This window comes from Hemiscyllium ocellatum, chromosome 30 (genome assembly GCF_020745735.1).
Source record: "Hemiscyllium ocellatum isolate sHemOce1 chromosome 30, sHemOce1.pat.X.cur, whole genome shotgun sequence".
NCBI classification, from domain to species: Eukaryota; Metazoa; Chordata; class Chondrichthyes; order Orectolobiformes; family Hemiscylliidae; genus Hemiscyllium; species Hemiscyllium ocellatum.
Window position 1 is genome coordinate 10514507 of NC_083430.1, and position 23419 is coordinate 10537925.

At 46.0% G+C, this 23419-nt stretch overlaps 1 protein-coding gene across 4 annotated transcripts in view; it reads left to right on the forward strand.

The window, feature by feature from the left end:
• map7d1a (MAP7 domain containing 1a) overlaps window positions 1-23419 on the forward strand; it is a 167015-nt gene that overhangs the window by 69524 nt on the left and 74072 nt on the right. The gene's annotated exons all lie outside the window — the stretch shown is intronic.

Below are 23419 nucleotides of genomic sequence, written 5' to 3' on the forward strand. Positions count from 1 at the left end.
TGCTCTCTCTCTTGTTCTCTCTTGCCCTCTGTCTCTCTCTTGCCCTCTGTGTCTCTCTCTTGCCCTCTGTCTCTCTCTCTCGCCCTCTGTCTGTCTCTCGCCCTCTGTCTGTCTCTCGCCCTCTGTCTGTCTCTCGCCCTTTGTCTCTCTCTCTCGCTTTCTCTCTCTCGCATTCTCTCTCTCTTTCTTGCTTTCTCTTTCACTGGCTTTCTCTCTCGCTTTCTCTCTCTCTCTCTCTCTCTGTCTCTCTCTCTCTCTCTCGCTTTCTCTCTCTTGCATTCTCTCTCTCTTTCTTGCTTTCTCTTTCACTGGCTTTCTCTCTCGCTTTCTCTCTCTCTCTCTCTCTCTCTCTCTCTCTCTCTCTCTCTTTGTCTCTCCCCTATTTGATTTGATTTGATTTGATTATTGTCACATATACCTAAGTACAGTGAAACGTTTTGTTTTGCAGGCAGTACAGGCAGACCATAACGTACAGAGATCATAGGCTGATTGAACAGAGCGAGGAATACCAAGTTACTGAATTGAGTTTTAAAAGTGCAGAATGATTGTAAGAAACATGAGAATGTGGTCTGCTGTAGAGAGCTTGCAAGAGTCGTCGTCATGTGTCAGTGCCATCTTGAATCTGTGTCTTCTCTGCTTTTTCTAGTTTATCCTGTGCCTTTGCTGATTTAAGGTGATTTTCAGAGGAAATAGTGACATGAGGCAAACCCTGTTTTTAACATAGTGAATGGTTAGGTTCTGGAGGTTACTGCCTGAGAGTGTGGCAGAGGCAGATTATAAAGAGATTTGGACCATTATCCAAAAAGGTCAAATCTGCAGTGTTACAGTGACAAGGCAGGGAAGGGGCACTGGGTGAGTTGCTGTTGCTGACAGCCTGTACAGACATGACTGGCTGAATGGTCTCTTGCATTATGATCCTATACCTGTGCCCCTCCATCTGTCTGCTCCACCTTGGCTCCTCTCTAGCTTCCTTTCTGCTCCTCGCTGTTTCTGTTTCTCAGCCAGGATTCACACACCATTATTCCTCATTCACTTTGTTCACGTGTTTAGAGGATGCAGTGGTTCATTCTGAAACCTAGACTGATGAATAATTCAAGAGAAATGCGTGCACCCATCAGATAGCTGATTGAAGATGCTGTTTATTAAAACGCAGTTGATCTGTTCCATGTAAACTCCTTCCCCTCGCTGCGAAGAGCTTATGTTCTGAGCATGAAAACGTTCAACAAAGCTGCATTATCAGTTGAATTAACAGGAGCTTAATATAAACATCATTATTCATCAACACAATTCATTGTACAGATGTGCTTTAAAGCAGAGTGTGTTAATGTCTCATTTACTGATGTTTGAGGGCTTGCAGTGTCACAGGAGTGAAATGGTTCACCAGGGCTACCCATTCCACTTTTCAAATCTTAGAAAAAACTCCTCTATGGGCTGGCATCACTATGCGATCAGTATTTGTTGCCAGTCACTGATGATGAGGTGATAGTGAGCTGCCTCCTAAAATCACTCAGGTCCTTCAGGTCAGGTAGGTTCACAATGAGAACTTTGACCCAGTGGGAGAGGAGGAAAGGTGATATATTTCCAAATCAGGATGGTGAGTGGCTTGGAGGGAAACTTGCAGATGTACCTCTTGGCCCTGTCCTTCTAGATGGTCATGGGTTTGGAAGGAGCCATCTAAGGTGAATTCCTGCAGTGCATCTTATAGATACAACACACTGCTGCTACTGACTGTTGGTGGTGGAGGGAGTAGATGTTTGTGGATGTGGTGCCAGGCAAGTGGGGATTATACCATAACATTCCTCGCTTGTGCCTTGTAGATGGTGGACAGGCTTTGGGGAGTCAGGAGATGAGTTACTCGCTGCAGGATTCCTAATGCCACGCCTGTTCCTGTAGCCACTTTGGCAGATAAGACAAAGGAGAATCCAAGGAGATTCTGCAGATATATTAAGGGCAAAGGAATAACAGCAGCAAATAGGGACCTTAAAGATCAACGAGGTCATCTATGTGTCGGACCACAGGAGATTGGTGAGATCTTAAACAAATATTTCTTGTCAGTAATTGCTCTGGAAAAAGATATGGAAGCTAAGGACCTCAGGGAAATAAATAGAGGGAGCTGGCTACACAGTGAGTGTGTGTACAGAGGGTGTGAGTGAGGGTGCTGGCTACACAGTGAGTGTGTGTACAGGGGGTGTGAGTGAGGGTGCTGGCTACACAGTGAGTGTGTGTATCGAAGGGTGTGAGTGAGGGTGCTGGCTACACAGTGAGTGTGTGTACAGGGGGTGTGAGTGAGGGTGCTGGGTACATAGTGAGTGTGTGTATCGAAGGTGTGAGTGAGGGTGCTGGCTACACAGTGAGTGTGTGTACAGAGGGTGTGAGTGAGGTTTCCCCCACCCTCCCCTCTGACCGATCACCTCCATCCCCACCCCCATTCACCTATTGTACTCTTTGCTACCTTCTCCCTAGCCCCACCCCCCTCCCCCATTTATCTCTCCACCCTGGAGGCTTTCTGTTTCTATTCCTGATGAAGGGCTTTTGCCCGAAACGTCGATTTTTCCTGCTCCTCGGATGCTGCCTGACCTGCTGTGCTTTTCCAGCACCACTCTAATCTAAACAAATGTCTTGAAAAAGAGTCCACACTGCAGAAAATGAAGTGCGGGAGGTCTTAGAGGCATGGAGGTAGATAAGTCCCCGGGACCTGATCACGACATTGTGGGAAGTTCGGGAACAAATTGTGAGTCCCCTAACAGAGATATTTGTATCACCGACAGCCATGAGGGAAGTATCAGAGGACTGGAGAGTGGCTAATATTGTGCCATTATTTAAGAAAGGCTGCATGGAAAAGCCAGGGGACTACACAGCAGTGAGCTGAATGTCAGTGGTGGGTAAGTTGTTGGAGGGGAGTCTGAGAGACAGGATCTACATGCATTTGGAAAGATAAGGACTGATTAGGGATAGTCAGCATGGCTTTGTATGTGGGAAATCATGTCTCATGAAGTTGATGGCATCTTTTTCAAGATCTGATCAAGGAGATAGATGAAAACAGAATGATAGATGTTGCCGACATGAACTTTAGCAAGGCCTTAAGTACCTTTCCAAATGGTAGACTGGTTAATAAGGTGAGGTCCAGGGAAGATAGCTAATTGGATAGAAAATTGGCTTGACAATGGGAGACAGAGGATGGTGGGAGAGGGGCTGGAAGCCTGTGACCACAAGGATAGGTGCTGGGTCCACTGTTCTTCGTCTTTTATATAAGTGATTTGGAGGAGAGTACAGGAGATATGGTTTGTAAGTTTGTGGATGACACCAGAATTGGTAGGATAGTGGACAGTGAAGAAAGTTATCTGAGAGTACAATAGGATCTTGATCAACTGGGCAAGTGGGCTGAGGAATGGCAGATGGAGGTTAAATCACATAAATATGAAGTGTTCCATTTTGGAAAGGCAAATCAGGGCAGAACTTACACAGTTAATGAGAGACCCAGGGGGAATGTTGTCGAACAGGGAGACTCGGGGTGCAGGTACATAATTCCTTCAAAGCAGTGTCCCAGGTGGACACGGTGATGAGGAAGGCATGCTTGCTTTAATCAGTCAGAGCATTGAGGAGAGGAAATGGGATGTCATGTCATGGCTGTACAACAACTTTTACAATTACATTTTGAATACAGTGTACAATTCTGGTCGCGCTGCTATAGGAATGATGTTATTAAACCGGAAAAGCTACAAATAATATTTATAAGGATATTACCAAGACTGGAAGGTTTGAGTTATAAGGAGAGGCTGGATAGACTGGAGCATGAGAGGTGACTTTCTTGAACTTCATAAAATCATGAGTGGCATGGATAGGGTAAATACCCAAGATCTTTTTTTCCGCTAGGGGTCCAAAACTAGAGGGCATAGGCTAAAAGTAAGAGGTGAAAGATTTTAAAAGGGGCAACGTTTACAATTATATTTAAGAAGTATTTGGAAAGGTACATGAATAGAAAGGATGCAGAGGGATATGGGTCAAATGCAGGCAAATGAGGCGAGAGTATAGAGATGTACAGCATGGAAACAGACCCTTTGGTCCAACTTGTCCAACCCAATCTAGTCCTACCTGCCAGCACCCTGCCCATATCCCTCCAAACCCTTCCTATTCATATACCCTTCCAGATGCCTTTTCAATGTTATATTTGTACCACCTCCACACATCCACTGTAATATAACACTGGAAATAATCCAGATATTACTCCCCTCGAGGACCTCCTTGCTAACTTCTTGCCTAACTTTCTATATTGTCACTTCAGAATTTCATATTTTTCCCTTCCTATGTCGTTGGTTCCAATGTGTACAATGACCTCCTGCTGGCCCCTCTCCCCCATGAGAACATTCTACACCCTCTCTGAGACATCCTTGATCCTGGCACCTGGGAAGCAACACACCATTCTGCTTTTTCGCTGCTGACAGCAGAAACGTCTGTCTGTACCTCAGACTAGAGAGTCCCCTAACACAATTGATCACTTGGAACCTGACGTACTCCTCGTTACATTAGAGCCTGTTTGTGCGACATTCCCCTGAGAGTCCACCACTCTCTAAATTTTATAAAATAGCATACTTGTTTGAGATGGGGATAGCCACAGGAGAACGCTGCACTTCCTGCCTACTCCTCCTACCTTTCCTTGTGTTAACCCATCTACCTGACTGTATCTGCAGCTTTTCTCCATGTTTATAACTGCCTTCCATCACAGCCCCTAGCTCTTGTAAATTCCTCATTGCCTCTTACTCATGCTCCAAACGATCCATGCGATCTGACAGGATTCGTAACCAAAGACACTTCCTGCAGACATAATCATCAGTAACATGGAAACTCTCCCTAATCTCCCACATTCCACAGGAAGAGCACATCATTCTACTAAAGGCCAACCTTGCTCCTTCACAATCTACAGACCCAGAAATAGCACTGCCTTATCACTCAAAAAATGCAGTGCTCCAGGTTAACTTAGTACTTATGGCTCATACTTTTAAAAGTTAATCAAGAGACAGGTCTCAACAAAACATATAATCAAGAAAGAACCCACTCTACTCACTGCTGCCGACTTACAGCAAGGCTACATGTCAAAACTATGCACTTATCTGTCCCTGTGCTGTGAGCTGTCCCACACATGTTCCTCCAAGGTCAGCTGTGAATGTCGCTGTTTGTTAATTTTTCCTAGACAAACTTTGATGTCCAGAGATACATGAACTCAAACAGCAGAGGCAGTAACTGTGTAGATACACTGCTGTGTCAGTTAGCAGTGTAGGTTTCTCTCTCCCCGTCACTAACCATGTGCTCACTGCCTTTTTTCTGTCTTTCTCCTTTTAAAAGTGTTGTTGTTTTGATCTTTTATCCCCAAAATTCCAAAACAATCCAACAGCAATAAAACAGTAATCACTGTCCCTGGAATTTGAGAAAATCACCTCCAAAGCCTAAAATAACTCAGAAAAAGAGCAGTTCTTACACCCACAGTTTTTTCCGGTCCTCTACCTTGATTGAGTTTTTTGAAGAATTAACGAAGAGGATTGATGTGAGCAGAGTGGTGGACATGATCTGTATGGACTCATTAAGGTGTTTGACAAGGTTCCTCATTGGAGACTGGTTAGCAAGGTTAGATCACATGGAATACAGGGAGAACAGCTATTATGATACAGAACTGGATCAGAGGTAGAAGACAGAGGGTGGTGGTGGAGGGTTGTTTTTCAGACTGGAGGCCTGTGACCAGTGGAGTGCCACAAGAATCGGTGCTGGGTCCACTGCTTTTCATCATTTATATAAATGATTTGGATGTGAACGTCGGAGGTATAGTTGTTAAGTTGACAAATGACACCAAGATTGGAGGTGTAGTGGACAGCAAAAAGGTTAACTCAGAGTACAACGGTGTCTTGATCCAATGGACCAATGGTCCGAGGAGTGGTAGATGGAGTTTAATTTAGAATAAATGTGAGGTGCTGCATTTTGGGAAAGCAAATCAGAGCAGGACTTATACACTTAATGGTAAGGTTCTAGGGAGTGTTGCTGAACAAAGAGACCTTGGAGTGCAGGTTCATAGCTCCTTGAAAGTAGAGTCACAGGTAGATAGGATAGTGAAGGTGGCATTTGGTATGCTTTCCTCTATTGGACAGAAATTGAGTACAGGAGTTGGGAGGTCATGTTGTGGCTGTACAGGACATTGGTTGGCCACTTTGGGAATATTGTGAGGGTAGGAGTAGGAGGATAGAGCAGATGAATGCGTAGTATCAGAGAGGGATGCACCTTTCTGGATCATTGGAATCTCTTCTGGGGTAGGAGTGACATTACAAGAAGGACGGACTGCACCTGAATTGGAAGGGGACTAATATACTGCCAGGGAGATTTGCTACAGCTGCTCAGGAGGATTTAAACTAGTGAGGTGGGAGGGAGGGTGCGTGTGGGACCCAGGGATATAGTGGGGAAAGAGATTAACCTGAGAATGGTACAGTTGAGAAAAGAAGCGAGTCAAATAGTCGTGGCAGGCAGGGACAAAGCAGAGAACAAGGTAGGACTGAAAATTAAACTGCATTTATTTCAATGCAAGAGGCCTAAGAGGGAAGGCAGATGAACTCAGGGCATGGTCAGGAACATGGGACTGGGATATCATAGCAATTATGGAAACATGGCTCAGGGATGGACAGGACTGGCAGCTTAATGTTCCAGGGTACAAATGCTACAGGAAGGATAGAAAGGGAGGCAAGAGAGGAGGAGGAGTGGTGTTTTTGATAAGGGGTAGCATTACAGCTGTGCTGAGGGAGGATATTCCTGGAAATACATCCAGGGAAATTATTTGGGTGGAACTGAGAAATAAGAAGGGGATGATCACCTTATTGGGATTGTATTATAGACCCCCTAATAGTCAGTGGGAAATTGAGACAAATTTGTAAGGAGATTTCAGTTATCTGTAAGAATAGTAGGGTGGTTATGATAGGAGATTTTAACATTCCAAACATAGACTGGGATTGCCATAATGTTAAGGGTTTAGATGGAGAGGAATTTGTTAAGTATGTACAAGAAAATTTTCTGATTCAGTATGTGAATGTACCGACTAGAGAAGGTGCAAAACTTGACCTACTCTTGGGAAATAAGGCAGGGCAGGTGACTGAGGTGTCAGTGGGGGAGCACTTTGGGACCAGGAAGCATAATCCTATTAAAATAGTGATGGAAAAGGATAGAGCAGATCTAAAAGTTGAAGTTCTAAATTGGAGAAAGGCCAATTTTGGTGGTGTTAGGCAAGAACTTTCAAAAGCTGATTGTGCACAGGTGAAAAGGCGGCTGGAAAATGGGAAGCCTTCAGAAATGAGATAACGAGAGTTTAGAGACAATGTATTCCTGTTAGGGTGAAAGACAAGGCTGGTAGGTGTAGGGAATGCTGGATGACTAAAGAAATTGAGGTTTCAGTGAAGAAAAAGAAGGAAGCATATGTCAGGTATAGACAGGATCGATATACTTAGAAGAGTATAAAGGCAGGAGTAACTTAAGAGGGAAATCAGGACGGCAAAAAGGGGACATGAGATGGCTTTGGCAAAGGGATTCTATAAATATATAAATATATTAAGAGCAAAAGGGTAACTAGGGAGAGAATAGGGCCCCTCAAAGATCAATAAGGTGGCCTTTGTGTGCAGCTGCAGGAGACGGGGGAGACACTAAACGAGTATTTTGCATCAGTATTTACTGTGGAAAAGGATATGGAAGATGTGGGGAATGTGGGGAAATAGATGGTGACATCTTGCAAAATGCCCATATTACAGAGGAGGAAGTGTTGGATGCCTTAAAATGCTTAAGTGTGGATAAATCCCCAGGACCTGACCAGGTGTACCCTAGAACTCTGTGGGGAGCTAGGGAAGGGATTGCTAGGCCTCTTGCTGAGATATTTGTATCGTCAATACTCACAGGTGGGGTGCCAGAAGACTGGAGGTTGGCTAACGTGGTGCCACTGTTTAAGAAAGATGGTAAGGAAAAGCCAGGGAACTATAGACCAGAGAGCCTGTCATCGGTGATGGGTAGGTTGTTGGAGGGAATCCTGAGGGGCAGGATGTACATGTATTTGGAAAGGTAAAGATGATTAGAGATAGTCAACATAGCTTTGTGCGTGGGCAATCATGTCTTACGAACTTGATTGAATTTTTAAAAGAAATAACAAAGAGGATTGATGAGGGTAGAGTGATGGATGTGAGCTGTATGGACTTCAGTAAGGGGTTCGACAAGGTACCTCATGGTGGACAGGTGAACAAGGTTAGATCTCATGGAATATACAGGGAGAACTAGCCATTTGGATATAGAACTGGCTCAAAGGTAGAAGACAGAGGATGGTGGTGGAGGGTTGTTTTTCAGACGTGGAGTGCCACAAGGATCGGTGCTGGGTCCACTAATTTTCATCCTTTATATAAATGATTTGGATGTGAACAGATGAGGTATAGTTAGTAAGTTTGGAAATGACACCAAAATTGGAGGTGTAGCAGACAGCAAAGAAGGTTACCTCAGATTACAACAGGATCTTCATTAGATGGGCCAGTGGGCTGGGATTGGCAGATGGAGTTTAATTTAGATAAATGCGAGGTGCTGCATTTTGGAAAGGCAAATCAGGGCAGGACTTATACACTTAATGGTAAGGTCCTGGGGAGTGTTGCTGAACAAAGAGACCTTGGAGTGCAGGTTCACAGCTCCTTGAAAGTGGAGTCGCAGGTAGATAGGATAGTGAAGGCGGCGTTTGGTACACTTTCCTTCATTGGTATTGAGTACAGGAGTTGGGAGGTCATGTTGCGACGGTACAGGACATTGGTTAGGCCACTGTTGGAATATTGTGTTCAATTCTGGTCTCCTTTCTATTGGAAGGATGTTGCCAAACTTGAAAAAGTTCAGAAAATATTTAAAAGGATGTTGCCAAGGTGGGAGGATTTGAGCTATAGGGAGAGGTTGAATAGGCTGAGGCTGGTTTCCCTAGAGCATTGGAGGCTGAAGTGACCTTATTGAGGTATATAAAATCATGAAGGACATGGACAGGGTAAATAGACAAGGTCTTTTCCCTGTGATGGGAGAGTCCAGAACTAGAGGGCATCGGTTTAGGATGAGGGGGGAAAGATTTAAAAGGGACCTAAGGGGCAACTTTTTCACACAGAGGGTGATGCGTGTGTGGAATGAGCTGTCAGAGGAAGTGGTGGAGGCTGGTACAATTACAGCATTTAAAAGGCATCTAGATGGGTACATGAATAGGAAGGGTTTGGAGGGATATGGGCCGAATGCTGGCAAATGGGTCTAGATTAGGTTAGGATGTTTGGTTGGCATGGACGAGTTGGCCTGAACGGTGTGTTTCGTTGCTGTATATCGCTATGACTCTAGTTGCAGCAGTAACAGAGTTCGCACTTTCAGAGATTTCGGGAATCATAATGCAAACTCCAGTAATTGTGGTGATAGTATCTGGAACAGTTGTGGCACCAGTAGGTGCTGCCTTCTCCCCAGCACTACCTCTACTCCAGTCAGTGTCAGCACGTCAGGGGGAACAACATGGGGTAAAGATTGAAAGAGTAGCATTCAGGGTGAGGGTGGGAGTTTGGATTTTATTTATTTACTGATTGGCCAGTGAATTCTGACTAAAATCAGTCCCTACTACAAGGTTTCTTCCAATTAAAGCTCATAAAGAGTAACATAGATAAAGGGACATTACAGAATCACAGGGCTGCTTCCTGGAAATGCCAGTGTTTATCGTCTACTTCCTTCATCTGAGGGCAATGCTTGCTCACAACAGGATCCTCAGAGTGGAGCTTTCCAACGTGGGGGTCTGCTGTGCGGCAGTTAGCACCACGGTTCCGGCTGAGGGTCAGGTTTGTGGCTGTGAGGTAAAGATTTAACAAGGCCTTCAGAACTGTGGGTTTGTACGGTTTGTCCTCAGAAACTGATAAGCTACCTGAATATCTCCTCTCACCACACTGCAGATGTATAGGCTGAAGATTGGCAGGTGGAGTTTAATTTGGATAAATGTGAGGTATTTCAATTTTGGTAAAACAAACAGGGGCAGGACTTATATAATTAAAAGTAGAGCCTTGGATAGTGTTGGAGAACTGAGAGATCTAAGGGTTCAGGTGCATAATTCTTTGAAATTTGCATTACATGTAGACAGGGTGGTGAGAAGACATTTAGCACACTTGCCTTCATTGCTCAGAGCTTTTTGTATAGGAGTTGGGACATTCTGTTGTGGTTGAGCCTCGTCTGGAGTACTGTGTGCAGTTCTGATCACCTTGCTATAGGAAGGATATTAGTAAAACTGGAGTGGGTTCAGAAGAAACTTACCAGGATGTTGCCAGGAATGGAGTGTCTGAATTATAAGGAGAAGCTGGATAGGCTGGGACTTTTTCACTGGACTGTAGGAGATTGAGGGGCGACCTTTATAGAGGTTTATAAATCATGAGGGATATAGTTAGGGTTAATAGTAGTCTTTTCTCCAAGATGGGGAATTTCAAGACCAAGGGGCATATTTTTAAGGTGAGAGGGGAAAGATTTAAAAATTGTTTTTTACAAAGAGAGTGGTTTGTGTGTGGAATGAACGTCCTGAGGAAGTGGTGGATGCAGGTGCAGATAACCAAGGACATGAATAAGAAATGTTTGGAGGGAAATGGGCCATGTGCAGGCAAGTGGGACAGGTTTAATTTGGGATTATGCTCGGCATGGACTGGTTCGGTGTGTTCCCGTGCTGTATGACTCTATGACTTTACTGTGACCTGGATTCACTCAGTGGGGCTTTGCAAGCCACAGTTTTTGTTATTTTGTTCATTCGTGGGATGTAGGTGTCACTGGGAAGGTCAGCGCTTATTGCCTGTGAACTGAGTGACCTTCCCAGAGGGCAGCTAAGAGTCAACCACATTGCAGAGGGTCTGGAGTCACGTGTAGGCCAGACCAGGTAAGGTAGCAGATTTCCTTTCCCGCCATTAATGGAATTAATGAATCCTATGGGGTTTTTTTTAATGACAATCGGCAATGGTTGTAATTAGACTAGCTTCTAATTCCAGATCTTATTAAAACTTTTAAATTTGACGATCTGCTGTGGTCTCTGAATTGTTCGTGTAGGTGACATTACAACTTTGCCACAGCCTCCCCCATGTGGTGTTGGCAGCGCCCACCCCCCAGCCCCCGTCTGTCAGGTACACCTGAAACCAGCCTGTGTTCCCTCCCTGCCTCCCCCCCACCCCCCACCGGGAAATAGGAAGGGAGCTTGGTACTGAATGGGTTAATGCTGGAGTTTGTTATGGTCCTGCCATACTGCCAGCCTGCAGCTCCTCTCACCGGCAGTGGGCAACAGAACTGTGCAGTCAGCCCGTTCTGTATGGAGCAAGCCTCTGTGCCAACGCCAGCGAGCTAACAAAGCCGCCCTGATTTAATAATAAAACTACTGAGGGTGGAACTGTGAAGATGTGCTGAGGTGAAAACACAAGCTCGGAAGATGGTGAATCAACATTGATTCACCAACTCCGGCCCAGCTAGAACAGGCTGCTGCTTCATAACAAGTGGATATTGTGCATCTGAAGGTCATTTTCTACCTGAATGCAGGCACAGCTTCCTAATTGCCTGTTATGCAGGGGTGGGGGTGGGTGGTGTCGGTACAGTTATATAATTAGATTCGTCGTCTGTCTTTGCAGGTTGAGGTATTGATGTAAATGCAGGGTGTGAGTGAGGACTTGGTCCTCTCTGTGCGGTTTTTCTTATCACCAGTCCTGGCACTAAATCCTTGGCCTGTTTTACTGCATCATCTTGTGCCTTCAGTTAAGAGAGAGTGTCTCTTTTTGGTCTGCACACCCAGTGCTTACAAAACCAGAACAGCTGACATCTCTGCAATAAGGACAGTGAATGCAGCCATTAAGTGAAGAACTAGTATTTATACAGTGACTTCAGCCAGCCCAGGAGATCCCAAAGCAGCCAATTAAGTACTTTAAATTTTATACTGTAGGAAATGTGGCAGCCAGCCCATGCACAGCAAGGAGCTTTAAACTACAATGAAGTAATGATGAGTTCATCGCTTCCTTTAGAGCTTTTTGGCCGAAGGTTAAGCATTGACCGAGACCCTGGGAGACATTCCACTAGTAATGATTCATAAAATCGGCAGATCCCAACAGCATCGAGAGGGCATAGATCTAAGCTGAGAGGGGAAAGTTATAAAGAAACAGAATTTGGGGAAAATCTATCACGCAGAGGGTGATATGTGTATGGAATGAGCTGCCAGGGGAAGTTGTGGAGGCTGGTACAATTACATTTGACAGGCATCTGGATGGGTATATGAAGGGTATAGAGGGACATGGACCAAGTGCTGGCAAATGGGACGAGATTAATTTAGGATACCTATTTGGTATGGATGGGTTGGACCAAAATGTCTGTTTCTGTGCTGTACATCTCAATGACTCCTTGACTAATCAAAAAAACAATCAAAAATTATGGGGGGATAAAGCAGGAAAGTGGAGTTGCGGATTATCATCTCAGCAATGATCTAATTGAATGGTAAGGCAGACTCGATGGGCTGAACGGCCTACTTTGCTCCAATGTTTAATGAGCCTTCTTTCTCAAGTAGTGTCATGGGATCCCTTCTGTCCACTGAAGAGGCCAGCCAAGGTTTCAGCTTAAAGTCCCATTTAGAAAGCATCGCCTTGGGGAGTGCAGTGCTCCCTCAGTGATAGGTCAGCCTGGATGATGGGCTTAAACCTCTGACTGGACCTTGAACTCTCAGTTGAAAATGTGTTGCTGGTTAAAGCACAGCAGGTTAGGCAGCATCCAAGGAATAGGAAATTCGACGTTTCGGGCATAAGCCCTTCATCAGGAATCTGTACCCCTTGAACTCTCAGTATTTGCATATAAAAGCTATGGTATCCATAGAGTCATGGCTGACACCAGTGAGATCATCAGCCTTCATGGACTCTATCCCAAGGCGATTTAAGATATTTTCAGGACTTCACTTTTAGCCATGTTGCCTTTGTCCAAGTTGTCTGGGAGTATCCGCACTTCCATCAACCCTGAATGCAATGTGCATAAACCTCCTTACAAAGCATGTGACCCAGACTGCCAGGACAATTCAGTACTGAGGGAGTGCGACACTGCCACAAACACCATCATATTCTTCTCAGCCTTTTGGTCAGGCTGACATCAGCAACTCCTTCTATGCCAGTCTGTATTACTTGAAGCCAACCAACAGCGCGGCCTCCCAGTCGTTCCTGTCCTCTATCACGGAGGTCTTAGATGACAGAACACGCGAGAGGCTGGACCAGCCGCTATCTCTGGACGAGCTGACCAAGGCCCTCGAGTCCTTCGAAAAGAATAAAACTCCCAGAAGCGACGGCTTACCGGTCGAGCTCTATTCCGCTCTGTGGGACTTGATTGGCCAGGACCTGCTGGAGGTGTATGTCAGTATGCTTCGGGCAGGTACCATAGTGAATCCATGAGGAAAGGCATCATCACCTTCATCTACAAGCGGAAGGGGGAGAGGGAGGAACTCAGAAATTGGAGACTGATCTCACTGTTAAACACAGACTACAAAATCTAGTCAAAGGTCATCGCTAACCGGGTCAGGTCTGCTCTGGGGTCGGTGATTCACCCTGACCAAACCTGTGCTGTACCGGGCAGGAAGATCGCCGAGAGTCTCGCACTCCTCAGGGAAATGATCACCTATGTGCAGGACAGAGGGTTGGATACCTGCCTGATCAGCCTGGACCAGGAGAAAGCCTTTGACAGGATATCACATACATATATGAGGGATGTCCTCTCCAAAATGGGCTTTGGGGAGGGAATCGGTAATTGGATCAGACTGCTCTACACCAACATTGTCAGTGCAGTCTCAATCAATGGGTGGGAATCAGATAGCTTCCCAGTCAGATCTGGAATCAGGCAGGGCTACCCACTCTCGCCTGCCTTGTTTGTGTGCTGCATCGAGCCATTTGCCGAATCCATCAGGAAGGATGCGAGCCTGAGAGGGGTGACTATTCCTGGCAGCGGGTGCCTGCAGGTTAAGGCCTCCCTGTACATGGATGATGTCGCCGTTTTCTGCTCAGATCCGCTGTCCGTGCATAGACTCATGTGCATTTGTGACCAGTTTGAGTGGGCCTCGGGGGCCAAGGTAAACCGAGGCAAGAGCGAGGCCATGCTCTTCGGGAACTGGGCCGACCAATCCTCAATCCCCTTCACCGTCAGGACCGACCACCTGGTTTGGTGGGGCTGGGGCGTACACCAAGTCTTGGGAGGAGCATATCAGGAAGATGAGACAGAAATTAAGCAGATGGGAGCAATGGTCGTTCTCCATTGCCGGGAAGAACCTGGTCATCAGGTGTGAGGTACTCTCAGTATTGTTATATGTGGCGCAGGTCTGGCCTATCCCCAGAACCTGCGCCGCTGCAGTCACCCGGGCCATCTTCCAATTTATATGGGGATCAAAGATGTACCGGGTCCGAAAGGACTCACTGTACAAAGATCTGGGCAACGGGGGAAAAAAATACACCCAATGTTACCCTCACCCTGATGGCCACCTTCATGTGTGGCTGCATCAAACTGTGCGTGGATCCCCGGTACGCAAACACCAAGTGTCACTACGTACTGAGGTTCTACCTGTCCCCGGTGTTGCGAAGGATGGGCCTGGCCTCGCTGCCGCGGAATGTTCCGAGTATTTGGACCGTTCCGTATCACCTGTCCTTCGTGGAGAAGTATATGAAGAAGAACACCTTTGACCACAAGTCCATCAGGAAGTGGTCAGCGCATAGTGTCATCGAGACCCTTCGGGAAAAGGAGAGGGCGGATCCTATCGAGCGGTTCCCTGAGCAGACTGTCAAAGCCATTTGGCAGAATGCCTCATCGCCAGAACTTTCCAACAAGCACCAAGACATGGCTTGGCTGGTGGTGAGAAGGGCTCTACCTGTGAGATCCTTTATGCATGCCCGGACTCTCAGCCGCACCGCACGCTGCCCTCGAAGCGGCTGCGGGGGGGGGGGGAAGAGACTGTCACACACCTCCTTCTGAAATGTGCCTACGCAGAAGTTGTCTGGAGAGGAATGCAGTGGTATTTGTCGAGGTTCGCCCCGAGCAGCGCCGTGACGCGGGACTCCGTGCTCTACAGCCTGTTCCCCGGAACGCACACTGAGATGAACATCAACTGTGCCTGGAGGGTCATCAACTCGGCGAAGGACGCTCTCTGGGCGGCCTGAAACCTGTTGATCTTCCAACTGAAGGAGTTGACCCCAACTGAGCGTTGCAGACTGGTACATTCCAAGGTCCAGGACTACGTGTTGAGGGACACGCTGAAGCTTGGGGCAGCTGCCGCCAAGGCGCGGTGGGGAAAGACCACCGTTTAACATCTGGCTGTCTAAAGAAGAACAGTCATTTGGGCTCTGCTGATGCCTCAGCTAAATATATGGGCATATGATTGATAAACATACAGACCTGTATATAAAAATGATAAATTCTGATCTCTGTATGTAAATGTTTATGTATGTATGGCATGACCAACTGTTTTATGAATTATTTTATGAATAAAGTATAGTTTTGAAATAAAGAAAACCATCAAATCCTGTGAATGAGACATTAAACTCAATTCACAATGTGGAAACCCAGGTCCAACACTATGGCGAGGGGTCTGCCTCATCCATATCCAACCAGAAAGTCAGTCAGGAAGCAAATGACAAGAAAGCAATGTGTACCACAGCAATATCCTGAAGAACGGTTACACCCAAAACATTGACTTCGCCATCTCCTGATACTGCCTGACTTACTGTGTTCTTCCAGCCTCCTGCTGGTCTACCTTGGATTCCAGCATCTGTGGTGTTTTTGTCTCTTAACAATAATATCAGGCAGTAGGAAGTGTGTACGATGGCAGAGTGGGCCCTCCTCCTGCCCTTACAGGGCAGGGGCACACACCTTTGGAAGGTGCTGCATCGGCAGATGCCAACAGCATCAAGACCTTGGGCAGGCAGCCATGGATCTGGCATCAAGGATAAAATGGTGTGGTGGGGACAGTTTACCAGCTTTGGCTGCACTGGGGGGTACAATGGCTAGGGGCTGGGCTCTGGAGAGCAGATGGGAAAGTGAGTTCTCCTGATGTGAAATGGCACCCCCAGCTTCTCCAGAGATTGTACCCCTGCTTCCCTCCTGCCCTTTTACTAACTTTTAGAAAATAGGCTGCCAACTACTGCTAACGCCAACTAGATTATCACACAGGCAACCCAATGTTGGGGCACATAATTATTTATTGAAACAATTGATTTAATGTTGATCCTTAATTTTGGGGCTGAGCTGGGGAGTGGGTGAGAGAGTAAGTACCTACTTCATGTGCCCAGCCCAACCCGCACTGAAAGCCCTCGATGGGGGCTCGCACAATCTAGCCCATGGATTCCAAGGCACTGTTTGAAATGGAGCACAGTTTGGCCAGACACATTGGGCTTGATTATCTCAGGATCCTGACCCTGACACTAACACTGAGGTGAGGGAGTGCCAAGCCCCACTAACTGGAAACGAGGAGAGATCAGCAATTGACCTATTGACAGACCCCTAATTGGTCACCTTCACAATAGCCACCAGCCAATGAAAGATGGCGGACAGGCTTGTGATTGGTGCCGGCTCATCATTACATCATCTGCCCTGGAGCTGGGAGCACAGCAACATGGAAATCCTTTTTCCTATCCTGATTTGTTTATGGAATGTGGCTGTCATGGCTGAACCATTCCTGGCTGTTCATCCTTTATTTCTGTCAGCCTGATTGGCCTTTTCAGAGGGCCTCGTTGTTAGGAGGCATCACTGAGGGTCTGGAGTTAGATGTAGACCAGACCAGGTAAGGATGGCAGATTTGTTTCTTGAAAAGACATAAGTGAACCAGGTGAAAAGCTAGCTTTTCATTCCATACTTTACTTGAATTCAAATTTCAATGTCTGCCATTGGTGGGATTCAAACCGATGTCTCCAGAATATTTACTTGGGACTCTGGATGGCAATCCTGTGACAGATCTTCCTGAACTCAGTTTCGTTTTGGCCAATCATCTGCAGTCGCTGATGAAATGTTGATGGTGATCCATTTAACGTGGATTTGCTTGGATATAGACCCTTTAGTCCCATCAGTCCATTCTGACCATAATTCCAAACTAAAGCAGTCCCACCAACTTGTACTTAGTCCATATCCCTCCAAACCTTTCTTATTCATGGACTTATCTAAATGTCTTTTAAATATTTTAACTGTACCTATATCCAACACTTTCTTTGGAAGTTCATTCCACACACAAACCACTCACTGCATAAAAAGAAGCCTCTCATTTCTTCCTTTTAAAATCTTTCTCCTCTCATCTTAAACATATGCCTCCTAGTCTTAAAATCCCCTATCATAGGGAAAAAAGACTCCTGCCATTCGCCTTCTCTACACCCTGTCTGATTTTATAAACCTCGAGAAGGTCACCTCTCAAACTCCTCCACAATAGTGAAAGAAGTCCCAGCCTATCCCTATAACTCAAACACTCCATTCCTAACAACATCCTGGTTAATCTGTTCTGACCCTTCTCCAGTTTAATAATATCCTTCCTATAGCAGGGTGACCAGAACTGCACACTGTACTCCAGAAGAGGTCTCAACAATGTTAGGTTAGGTAAATTGGCCATTCTAAATTGCCCGTACTGTTAGATAAGGGGTAAATGTAGGGGAATGGGTCTGGGTGGGTGCGCTTCGGCGGGTCGGTGTGGACTTGTTGGGCCGAAGGGCCTGTTTCCACACTGTAAGTAATCTAATCTAATCAAAAAATGTCTTGTACAACCTCAATATAACATCCCAATGTTCCGGAAATGTGTTCTCCCTCCTATGATTGAGCCTTTCAATTGAGAAATCCCTTTTAATTACCTAATTAGAGAACGGCAATGAATTTTCCAGATCACGTGATCAGGTGGATTGGCTGGCCTTAGTTTTAGGGGCCCTTGTCATACAATGTAGTATTTCTACCTCTGGGCCAGGCAGCAATGTCCCATCTCCCCCAGAGGTTTGTCATAATATCTCTGTGCAGGCTGACTGGAATTCTAAACTTAGCATTTCCTGTTTGTGAAAGACATTTCTCAGTCACTGATGGATATGTTTTTGCTTCAAAACTACCAGTCTCTACTCGGTGACCTTGGTCCATGTCACATTCCAAACAGCTTGAGTTGACGTTGGCACCTTGAAACCACAAATTCTAAAAGCGTTACTAGGGCCTATAACTTGATCTCAATGCAGCTGCCAAAGCTGAGAGAGTACAACATGGCAGGAGTGTGGGGCTAGCACCTGGAAACAGCTTCCTGCCAGGGAGTGTCACTGTGGGTGAGGACTCTGTGTGTCCATGGGATCTGTATTCCTGGTGAAGCTGTGGAGCTACCTCCCTGCCCAAGGGTTTCATCAAACATGAGCACGGAGCAAAGGAGATGGATGGAAGGCCGGTTCGCGTGGTGAACACAGCCCAGTCTATCGCACAAACCAGCATTAACTCCATCTATAATTCCAGTTGCATTGAGAAAGTAGCCAACATCATCAAAGACCCCTCCTATCCTGGTTATACTCTCTTCCACTCCCTTCCATCAGGCAAAAGATATAAAAGTTAAATTACACATAAGAATGGATAGACGAGCAGCTTCTTTCCTGATGTTACCAGACTTTTGAACAGACCTCTCAAAATGTTAATTTTGATCTCTCTCTCTGCACCTTCTCTGTGGTTGTAACACTATTCTGCACTCTGTTCTGCTACCCTGATACACTTCGTATGGTACAATCTGCCTGTAGAGGATGCAAAACAATACATTTCACTGTATCTCGATACATGTAACAACAAAAAAATGTCATTGACTGATTGATTTAATCACATTACAGCCCAGTTTGTAGGCCATGCATTCTCATAGGTTTCAATGATGTGAAGTTGCTGCATGCTTTCAATCAATACCGTCCATTTGGGCCAATTTCTTTGGTATCCTCTTGACTTACAGTCCATGTCCCCATTCAAAATGGACTCCCACCATTTCTGGTGCACCTGGAAGAGGAGCCAAGAGCAGATACCAGCTGCCTACGGCATTGGGAGGAAGCCAGGGTGCCATGACTGACACTATCCCAGTGGTTGAATGAGATCAGTAGAAGTTCAGAGGAAGGGTCACTGCACCCTAACTTTGATTTCTCTCCACAGATGCTGCCCGACCTGCTGAGCTTTTCCAGCAACTTCTGTTTTTGTTTCTGATTGACTGCATTCGCAGCTCTTTCGTTGTTTTTTTGAAGTTGAGGGACAGTGTTGGGCTCCCTCAGCTGAACACTGTTTCTCATGGGAGAACTAGAAAGGAACCATCTCCTAAGAAAGAAGACAGTATTCTAGTACAGACACAGTCAACAGAAAGTGTCTTTCACTGTCAGCACACGCCCAGTATTTCCAATGGCTGATGCTAACAGCACGTCAGCAAGAGCACTACCTGACCTTACAATGTATCTCCCTCTGCTATTTGGTTCAGATTAAATGTAAAGAATGAGTTATTTTAGTAACTTCATCTTAAATAATCTCTTCCTGCCCTGGCCAGCCCACTTCCGATCTATCAAAGCAGTGCTTTGGGCAGGGACCAGATGTTTATTTCCTGGAATGTGGAACCAGAATGAATGCAGGTCAAGCTGCTGACATAACTGTTGCCCTGATGTAAATGGGGTGGCACAGTGGACTTCCAAAAATCGCCTTTACTGTCCTCTCCCTTTCAGCACCAGGAGGTCTTGCGGCTTTAACCGGGCCTAACCCCGAGAATTCTACTCAACTTCCGTCATCTCCTATCACTTTGCGACATGGCCCACCCACTTTCTCTCTGTCTGTCCTTCGAAAAACATTGGTGAGGACTCTTTAGGAATATTGAACATTTGGTCTCCCTGCTTTAGGAAGGATGTTGTGAAACTTGAAAAGGATCAGAAAAGATTTACAAAGGTGGTGCTGGGACTGGAGTGTTGGAGCTACAGGGACAGACTGACTAAGCTGGGGCTGTTTCCCCCTGGAGTGTCTGAGGCTGGCTAAGGGGGCGGGTGGGGGAATATCTGGTCAGCATGGATGGGTTAGCCCAAAGGGCCTGTTTCCATGCTGTATAACTCAATGACTCTATCTCTTCTGAATTTTCCGTTCCTTGTTTTGCCACTCCATTGTGGGTGGGTGTCCTCTGCTGCTGGTCAGTGTCAAATGAGATAGTATTCACAACCTAGAATCAGGCCATTCGGCCCAGCAAGTTGGTTTTGGTGTTTATAATCCATGCAGGTATCCTCCCAATCTTTCTGCCTCAGCTTTGATCAATCACTCTGTTCTTGTTCTCTCATGTACATCTCGTTTTCACCTGTCATGGTGAGTTCTACATTCTAGCCACTCACTGTGTTATAACAGTTCTCTGACTTCCCTACTGGATTTATTAGTATCTGTTTTAACATTTGGATGGGGCTCCCGCTTTTGGATCCTCTTTGGAAAGAAACTATCCTGAGGAAAGGCTGAGGCACTTGGGGCTGTTTTCATTGGAGAAAAGAAGGTTTGGGGTGACTTGATAGAGGTGTACAAGATGATTAGGGGTTTAGATAGGGTTGACCATGAGAACCTTTTTCCACGTATGGAATCAGATATTACGAGGGGGCATAGCTTTAAATTAAGGGGTGGTAGGTATAGGACAGATGTTAGGGGTAGACTCTTTACTCAGTGAGTCGTGAGTTCGTGGAATGTCCTGCCAGTAACAGTGGTGGACTCTCCCTCTTTATGGGCATTTAAACGGGCATTGGATAGGCATATGGAGGATAGTGGGCTAGTGTAGGTTAGGTGGGCTTGGATCGGCGCAACATCGAGGGCCGAAGGGCCTGTACTGCGCTGTATTTTTTTTTCTCTATGTTCTATATCTATCCTGTCCAAACCATTCATAATGTCATATCCTTCAAACGATATCTTTGCTGAGCTAAAAACAAACCTATTCAATTTAACTCAGTTGCTGTAATCTTTCTGTTCCGATACTATTGTTGTAAATCTGCTTTGTATTTTCTGATGTGTCCCTTTTACAGTTAAGGACTGCAGTCAGAACAAGTTCAGGTATAAATTTAGCATCATTTCTCCATCTCTGCTATCTGTGTCCCTCAAAATGAATCTCTGTGCTTTGTGAGCATTTTTAATTACATCACTAAGCTGCAATGCGGCTGTTATGAAAGACCAGATATTTGGGAAATACGCTGCAAGTCTGCCTGACCAGCTGAGTATTTCCAGAATTTCATTTTGAAGAATTCCAGCATCTGGAGTGTGTGCTGCTTCCACTTTGTTTCTTAAACCACAAATCGTTCCTTATTTTCAAAGATGTTCCTGCTTTTCCTAATGTCGTGCACTGTCTCATCCTCGCCTCTGTTTATTCACTGCACCACTCCCAGTTTGGTTTCATCAAAGAATTTTGATTTGGGTAGAGTATCTCAAATCTAACATCCTGAGTCATAGAGTCATACAGCACAGAAACTGACCCTGCAGTGCCCTTTTGAACTATCCTACCTGTCCACCTTCCTTCCACCTATCCCCTCCACCCTCCTGTCTGACCTATCACCATTACCCCCTGCGCCTTCCCAGTGACCTTCCACCCAGCCCCACCCCTCACCTATTTACCTCTCAGCCCCCTTGGGCCTCCTGCCCCACATTCCTGATTCCTGCTTTGACAAAGGGTCAGTTAGACTCGAAACGTCAGCTCTTTTCTCTCCTTACAGATGCTGCCAGACCTGCTGAGATTTTCCAGCATTTTCTCTGTTGCTTTCAGATTCCAGCACCACCCTCCTGTCTGACCTATCACCATTACCCCCTGCGCCTTCCCAGTGACCTTCCACCCAGCCCCACCCCTCACCTATTTACCTCTCAGCCCCCTTGGGCCTCCTGCCCCACATTCCTGATTCCTGCTTTGACAAAGGGTCAGTTAGACTCGAAACGTCAGCTCTTTTCTCTCCTTACAGATGCTGCCAGACCTGCTGAGATTTTCCAGCATTTTCTCTGTTGCTTTCAGATTCCAGCATCTGCAGTAATTTGCTTTTATTCCTGATGTAGGGTTTGCCCTCAAGATGTCAACTCTCCTGCTCCTCGGATGCTGCCTGACCGGCTGTGCTTTTCCAGCACCACACTTTTTGACTCTGATCTCCAGCATCTGCAGTCCTCACTTTCTCCTTTGGTCCAACTAGTTCACACCGACCATGCTCCCTCTCGCCTTGCATATCCCTTGAAATCTTTCTTATGTACTTATCCAAATGTATTTTTAACTCTAACTATACCTGCATCCACCACTTCCTCTTGCAGTTTATTCCACTCACTGCGCAAAAAAAAATTGCCCCTCATGTCTTTTTAAAATCTTTCTCCTCTCACCTTAAAAATATGCTCCCTAGTTTTGAACTCCCGTACCCTAGGGAAAGGACTTCTGCTATTCGCCTTATCTATGCCCCTCATGACTTTTTAAAACTTTATAGTCACCCGTCAACTTCCTACACTTCAGTGAAAAATGTCCCAGCCTTTTATTCCAACTCAAACTCTCCAGTCCCAGCAACATTCTACTCCGCAGCAGGGTGTGGTGGTACATACCGGCAGATAGAAGCCAGTTATTTGAGGCTGGCATGTTCTTCTCGTCCCTCACACAGACTGACTGCCCTTCATATTGACTGACAGGGACGGATTATGGAGACCATCATTCCGGACTCTTAATACCTCGAAGTCTGTCTGCACTCCAGGTTCTGATTGGCCAGAACGCGTACAGCAGATTCTGCACAGAAAGGGTCTGAACTTTGCAACATTGCTGGATTTCAGAGTACCTCTGACGAATCCTGTTCACCAAGGTGACCTCACATCACTGGAACCTATTCAATAGATTCTTGCTGAGGTACTCTGATTCTGCTTAGAGTAACGTTTTCTGGTGCAGACTGTGCAGAAATTGAGACGTGCTTTGCGATACGTGTCACATACTGGGCATGGGGGAAGGTGACCGAAGGCTTATGCTTTCCAAAGCTGTCCATCACTGAGACTTTATATCTAGCTCTGTTCCAAACTGGTAGATGGAGATATATCGGTCAATGGCTGCATTATCGTTGTACCGTCAGTGCCAGGATGAACAAAGGTAATTGAGATAAGAGGAGAAAGTGAGGTCTGCAGATGCTGGAGATCAGAGCTGAAAATGTGTTGCTGGAAAAGCGCAGCAGGTCAGGCAGCATCCAAGGAACAGGAGATTCGACGTTTCGGGCAGAAGCCCTTCTTCAGAATTCCTGAAGAAGGGCTTATGCCCAAAACGTCGAATCTCCTGTTCCTTGGATGCTGCCTGACCTAGTTGAGATAAGACTATGGCCATTTTGTTCTGTCTCTTGCACATGCCAGGTTGCCCCTGCTGTCCCCTCTCCCCACATGAACTGACCTTGCTGACTATGGCCAGAGAACTCCATTAGTGTGA